We start from the raw sequence: 7,849 nt of genomic DNA, 5'->3' as shown, positions 1-7,849 counted from the left end.
GATGAGGAGAATAGACGAGTGTAATGACAACAGTTCATGCAGTGTAAAAACCAAGCTAAAATACATCACAGTACCTGGAGGTTGGAAAAGAACGAAGGGATCCCCAAATCAGGAGAGATCAATTGATAACCGGGCGTAAGGCCACCACCCGAAGCAGCTTGCAACGAACCAGCAGGAATCAGCTCGGTGCCATCAACAGAGCCCAACACTCGGTCAGTGGGGACGCTACCCTCTAAAGCGACTCCCTAGTCCAAGGCTTGGGCTACCACCATACAGCCGGAGCGTGGAGGCGATCCCACATGAACATCCATGGAAGTACAGGAGGGAGACCCCGCTCGGACACCCTCGGGGGCTGGGTCATAGTTTGCACTGCCCACTTGAGCCGGATCATCCCCGGCAGCACCCTCGGGGGCTGGGCAGTGGCTTACACTTCCCACCCGAACCAAGTCATCCCCGGCGACATCCTCGGGGGCTAGGCATGTGTCAACACCACCCTGGGGGTCCAAGTTCTCTGCGGTAGCCACTTATAAGGCTGATGGGCCCTCAGTTACTTCCATGGGACCAGGATGATCCAAGTCAGTCTCCCGACCCTCGAGATCGCGCTCCAAGGTCGATGAGGCACGGGATGACCTCAACCCAGCATCAAGCACATCAGGACAAACCTCCATCACACCATCATCTACTGGCTCCGATAACAAATCCTCTGGAACCATATCCTCAAGAGTCTGATCAAAGTTGGCCAGGGACAGTTCTTGCAGACCAATGAGAGCAGACAAAGCAGGAGAAGGAACTCCACTACTTTCACCGCTAGCGATGAACTGCCGATTGTTTTTCCGAGTCAAAGGAACTTCATCTTGTTCCTCCTTGTCGTCCACATTAGCAACACAGGCAGCACCCCCATTGGGGTCAACAACAGATGGAGCACCCACATTGGGATCAGCAACAGAAGGGACACACCCATTGGGATCAGCAACAGAAGGAGCACTCACATTGGGATCAGCAGCAGATTGGGTACACCCATTGGGGTCAGTGTCAATAAATTCAGTTACAGGCATTTCTTCAGCAGCAGGAACCGAAGTACAAGCGTCCCGATCCAAACTGGATACTCGCCGGAGGCGTCTCCTTTTCTTTTTCTGCTCATCAGCAGAAGGATCAGGCTGATTGGCTCGGCAAGGGCGCCTCGGGCGAGTACTGGCAGGCTTCTGAGTATCCAAAGTTGTATCAGCCTCTGGGAGGGGCGCCACTACCAATGCCCCAGCAGGAGCAGCATCAGAAGAGTCCTCAGCCAGCAAATCAAGCATAGCGCTTATCTCTGCATCACTAGGGTTCAGGGGCACCTCAAAATGGATCTGCCGTTCATCATCAGGAATCTCCCCGAGCGAGGCAACCAAGGCACTAACTTCTTCAGCAGAGGGCCGCACTCTAAGGCCCAAACTGCCATCAGTGACAGGAGGATTCGACACAAAAAGAGTGAAGGCTCTGGGAGGAGGCAAGTTCCAGGCTGAGAATGCCACTGGGGCACCAACATTTGACACTTTGCCTCTAAGTATCATCTCAAGTCGGCTCACCAAGTCCATAGAGGGAATTCTTCTATTAGTAACCCGAGTTGAGTCGGCTAGGCCTCGATACAGATAAGCCAGGTATGCCCTATCTTTCAACGGCTGAATATTCTTGAAGACAAAATCAGCAACCACAGCTTCAGCAGTCAGACCCCTCTCTTTCAGCAATCCAACTTCAGCCAGCAAAGCACCTGCCTCAGCTACCTCCTGATCTGTGGGAGACTCGGTCGAGCTTGGGGTGCGAACATCCGGCTGTCTTCCCGACCGGGGGGGGAGAGAGTTTCCATAATTCTCAACTATGAACCACTCCAAGCGTCATCCCTTGATACTGTCTTTGAGAGGGATTTCGAGATACTCAGTCTTCCTCCCGTGGCGCATCTCCAAGCTAGCACCCCCAACCAACTGATGTTGTCCCCCGGCCATCCCAGGGCGACAGTGATATAAGTACTTCCACAACCCGAAATGTGGCAGCACGCCAAGAAAGGCTTCGCATAAATGAACGAAAATGGAGATTTGCAGGATAGAATTGGGATTCAGATGGGTCAAGTTAAGATGGTAGAAATCAAGGAGGCCGCGGAAAAAGGGAGAAATGGGAAGGCCAAGGCCGCAGAGAAGGAAAGGAGCATAAATCACGGACTCATGGGTATCCTCAGTTGGGACAGTAACCCCATGGCAAATCCACCAAGAGCAGAGTTCCCTCGGAGGAAGAACCCCGATGGACACGAGGTGGAGAAGTTCGGGCTCAGAGATGACAGACATGTGGTTACCTGCGAAAGGCAACTGGCTGTTGGGGTCGATTAGAGGAATCACCACGGCAGACGAACTCGAGGCTTTCCTCTTGGGCGCCATCTCGATTCTACCGGCGAGCAGAGTAGGAGGCGAATTGCGGAGAGGATTCGGAAGCAAGAAAGCAAGAACTAGGGCACGGAAAGCAGAGCCGGCTAAAAGCGCAGCACTTATGGGATATTCCCGAGCCAGATACCGTTTCAAAAAGCGCCCAGTCAGCACCCGACGGTTATTTCCAAAACACCGGCGTGCCACGTCATCACCCGGCAATTATTTCCAAAACATCGGTGCGCCACATCATCACTCGGCTATTATCCTCAAAGTGGCCCACGTAGCCTGCTATCGCTCGGTGTTACCTCTAAAACGCCGGCGTCGTCTTTAAGTCACTCGGCGTTACCCCTGAAACGCTGACGTCGCCCTCAGGTCGCTTGGCAGTTGACTCTAAAACTCCGACATTGCGTTCAGTCGCTCGGCGTTACCTCTAAGACGCCGACGTCGTCTTCAAGTTACTCGGCAGTTATCTCTAAAACTCCGACATCGTGTTCAGTCGCTCGGTGTTACCTCTAAAACGCCGACGTCGCCCTCAGGTCGCTCGGCAGTTGACTCTAAAACTCCGACATCACGTTCAGTCGCTCGGCGTTACCTTTAAGACGCCGACGTCGTCTTCAAGTTACTCGGCAGTTATCTCTAAAACTCTGACATCATCTACAAGTCGCTCGACAGCTACTTCTAAAAGCATCGGTATGATGCCCGAGTTATTCACTTACTAATTCCAAGGAATCAACTTCACGAAAAAGGCGGGAAGAGGAATGATTCAAGAACTTTGAGTTATGAATATCAACGAGCAATCATCACAGAGAAACCAACATCATTTCTTCATTAAAGGGAAGATAACATACTTACAAATCAACTCATTATGAGTTGATACTTCCCTACTACTACTACTGCTACACTACACTATACTACTCTACACTACTAAATACCACTACATTATTCTAACTATACTATACTAACATCTAATGACCAGTGGCATCTAGCCACTGGCCCTGTTGCTGCCGCCGCTGTTGCCGCCCCTGTTGCTGCCCCTGCTACTGCCGCCACCGCCGCTGCCGCCCCTGCTGCCGCCGCCGTCACCGTCCCTGCTGCCGCTGCTGCCGCCCCTGCCGCTGCCGTCACCGTCACCGTCGCCATCGCCTTCGTCATTGTCGTCGTCGTCATCGTCCTCGCCGCCACCGTCCGAGTCCTCCTCATCCGAGGAGTACTCCGACTCATCCGAGCCCTCGAGCCCGGAGCGCTCGACGGCCCGGATGTACGTCCAGACCTCCGCCGCGAGCCCCTGGGAGTCGTCTGAGTCGTCAGACGACTCACGCAGGGGGATGGGAGCCGGAGACCCCTCAGACTCAGAGGAGAACTCCTCCTCTGAGTACTCCGAGTCACCAAAATCCTCCGATGGAGGAGTTGGCTCACGCTTGCGCTTGTTGTTCTTGCCCATGGTGGAAGCGAAAGGGAGAGAAGAAAAACAAGCAACAGAGAACAACAAGAGATGTGGAAAAGCCGGAGAGACAACGGCATTATTTATAGAAGGAGAAGGCAACCGCTCACCTCCAACCGCGGTCACTGAACAGTCGCAAAGCATTCAATAAGCACTTCAACCCGTCTGAAGACACGTCAGGCAGCTGACGCCGTTTCACGCAACACAACACCCATTGGGACTCCAGTCAACAGCGTGGAGGATATGATTACACCCACCGTCACATCACATTACTACTCAGAAGCAGCCGGCTAAAACACTCAGCGTACCAAGCCGTCCCTTGCCCACACCCATTGGGGGGGACGCCCAGGAATTATCAGTATATTTTTCAAAACGGTCACATCTGTGCAGGGCATGCAGTGAATACCTCAAGACAAAAATGAGATATCAGTAAGGATCAGAGGAAAGCCAAATATAGCCAGTGAAGTACAAAATATGGCCGACAGAAGCGACGTGAAGACTAGACAGAGAATGTCCATCAAATGTCCAATCAGTCGCAGAGCAAATAAATTACACTACCTAGCAAGATATGGATGGATTGCGAACTCGGCTGCAAAAGACAAAATACATGCTGACCTCTGAAGCATAATATTGATGACATAATGCTGACCTCCAAAGCATAATGCGGATGGCATCATGCCGATTTTTACAAGCAAAAAGGATAATCTTCAGCAAAAAGACACAAAAGGAAGACCTTCGAATGGATTATCCTCAAAAATCCACTTGAAGGTCGGGGGCTACACCCATTGGGTGCACCCATGGATCATCATTCCAAGCCAAGATAGTGCCGACTTCTAAGGCATGGGACAAGATTAAAGACAAGGCTGGCTTTCAACCAAAACGCAGGAGTAAAAATGGAAATAATTTCTGGTGAAGACCTTCGAGTAGATTATTTTCTAAAATCTACTCGAAGCTCGGGGGCTACACCCCGGTGCACCCAATGAAGTTCAGGGTCCTACAAAACGAAATGCCGACCTCTAAGGCACAAGCACGAAACAAAGCTTCGGTTTACGAGTGATCAAAGCAGGAGGAGACAGTAAGAAGTCGTTCTCTTCAAATCGCCTGCAAGCTGGACCTGGGATCTTTGGGCTGATTACCTCTAAATTAACCCAAAGATCAGGGGCTTGTGGGGGACAGATATCCCCCGGGTCCACTAAAAGAGTAAAAGACCTCACGAAAGGCCCAAAGGCCCAATAAATCGTAAGGTCATTCTTTCGTGGGCCTGGGGAGGAACAATCAGCAAAGCAGGTTGACACGAGGCCGGATTGGTGCAAACCCGGACGGCCCACAACGTCGAGCGAGCGACCACAACAGAGATCCGACTTTCCCGCGCTGGAGCCCCCATGCAACGGAGCCATGCGAGGATAGGTCGCCAGAACTACAAGGAGATAAACTCAAACAGTTCACTATCTTTTAGCTACACATTGTTATCATATCCACGTGTATTGCCCCACGGTCGAGTATATAAGGCCTAGGGGGCACCCCTTCAGAACGATCGACATTATTACTTAGCCACCCACTTCAACTCTCTGCATTCTCAATTCAGAGAGCTCTCTTGTAACCTCATTCACCCAGCATACTCACCAGGACGTAGGGTGTTACGCATCTCTAAGCGGCCCGAACCTGTAAACATTGTCCACTGTCCCTCGTGCAACTAGCACGAACCATTTTGCTACAGTCGTCGATGCCGTCCTACTCCTAAAAAACACCTTGAGGGGCAACCCGGGTGTGCGATCGGACCCAAAACACCGACAAACTCCGATCACATTCTTATTTTCTGAGCCATACTCTCATGGGCTCCATCTATTTATGTCACATGGATTTATCGTTGGTTACGTTTGGTAATGGTATTATGACTAACGACTGATGGTGCCACGACGAAACCGAGAGCCTCCTATGGGCACACATGTTTGAGCTGCTCGGCACACGTTGGTATCGCGGATAATAGTAGTGATCCGTTATGGAACTATACCGATGTGCTATCTTTTGTGGACATTCTCTCAAAGTGGTCGTGGCATTTTGTCTCAATATGTCACGGTATTCGGTCCAAATCTATCTTTTGTATCGTGTCAGATACCATCTCATGAAGTTGCATCTATCTTCAGTCTCGGAGTTACATGCTTCTCCACCCTTAAGAGTCTCATTCGAATCTCAGGACGAGATTCTTTTAAGGGGGGAAGGCTGTGACACCCCATGTGTCTATTTCGTGTTATGTCAGGAGATTTATCCTAATCCCGGATGCTCAGTGGAAATTTCTTTTTCTTGATCGCGTTTATCTCCATTTATCAAGTTACTTGAGAAGGTTTCACGGATTTCTGATTTTATTCGATCGCGAGAAACAGCCAGTTTTGGAGCCTGTTAAAACTTTTATTTCTTGGCGCAAATGCAAACTCGAAAATCATTCTTGATTTATAAATCTCGTTCAAAGCTCATTTAATCGAATGCTCGACAGTTGCTAGTCGAGCTGTGTCCGAATCAAATTCCTCGACCTTCGGTCTATGTCCAACCCTGATTTCTCGACTAGCCATCCATGTCCAAATATTTTATCCAGGTTCGTATTCTTAAGCGGGATTTCTAATGTGTCAGCTTCGAAATAAATTTTATCCGAACCTGTATTCTCAAGTGGGATCTTTAATGTGTTTGCCTCTATTTAAATCATACCCAACTCGATGTGTTAATACATGTACCTGATATGAGTAAGAAGCGACAAGCGTCAGTAACCTTTTTTTAACTTACACGAACTAATCTGAGCTACAGGTTTCTAATTCAAAAACCTAGTTAAAATGTGCGTCAAATTATTTTCTAAGTACGACACTAGAAATTTTGTTCATCAACATAGTTTTTGAAATTCAGCAACAACCTTTTTTTCTTTTTTTGTTCGTCGTGGCTGCGAGCTGTTCAAATGAAATTCGTGCGCACTGTAGCCTCGGCCACTCGCAGGACGCCGCGCCCTCAGCCAATGGATGGCCACCTCCCTCCTCAGCCAGTAGTTGGACACCAGGCTCTTGGCCAATGCCTGGCACCAGCCAACCAGCAGCAGCCGGCCGAGGCACCAATGCCGCACGTGGTCGTCGCCTGTAAATAACAGGAGCCAGGGCGCCAACTCCATTCTCTGCTCTATTCCTCCACTCGACGCCCAGCTTTCTGCAGAAGCTCCCAAGCGCAGAGCCCTTCTCCCCCAACGCACAGGAGTTTCTTCTCCCATGGCCACCTCCCTGGCGCCCTCTCACCCCTGCTCTCCCCTAGGCCGTCGGCCTCTGCCTTCCCAGCGCCCTGCTCGTGATCTCCCCAAGTCAGCGCCTTCCCCCAGCGTCATCTCCTCCACGTGGCATGGCGGCAGGCAAGCCCCTGCAAATCTTCACCAGCACACCGGGCTCCTCCCTCCTTGGTGCTCGACCTCCAGGGATGCACAACCCCTCCTCCCATGGGCGCCAGCAGCAGGGATCTCTTCCCTCTCCCCATGGCGCCTAGCTCTTTGAACGCCATCCTCCTCCCTGCTCCAGCCACTTCTTCCACTAGCACACAGCCTCGTATCCTCTCCCCAACTGATGCCCGAGCTCCCTCAACTGCCCATAGCGCTCGGCCCCGCGCTCTCCGCGTCGGCCTCCAGCTGGCTTCCACCTGCGTCTTTTTCCCTGCGCACCTGCAGATCGCCGGACCTTGCTCCATCCAGATTTCGCGCCATATGCTCCTTCATCGATGTCATGGCAAGATCTGTCAACAGAGAAATGCTAGGCCTCGCCCCGGACCTTGGGTTCGCACCAGCGAGCTCACCTATAGGTTCGGCCATTGTTCCTGCAGTGTCTAGACCATGTGTTCCTCCCTCGCCTAGCCCCACATCGGCTCGCCTCACCTCAGCCCGACTGGGCGCCGACACCCAACGAGCTCCTCCTCCGCAAGCAGACTGTGGCCTGGGATGCTGAGCTCGCCTAGATCACGTGCGCCCCTATGTTTCCCCTCATGGCGCGACCTG

The sequence above is a fragment of the Zea mays genome, chromosome 3 (assembly GCF_902167145.1).
Source record: "Zea mays cultivar B73 chromosome 3, Zm-B73-REFERENCE-NAM-5.0, whole genome shotgun sequence".
Taxonomy (NCBI): Eukaryota; Viridiplantae; Streptophyta; class Magnoliopsida; order Poales; family Poaceae; genus Zea; species Zea mays.
The sequence above is the reverse complement of the archived record's forward strand: the minus strand, read 5'-3'. Positions refer to the sequence as shown.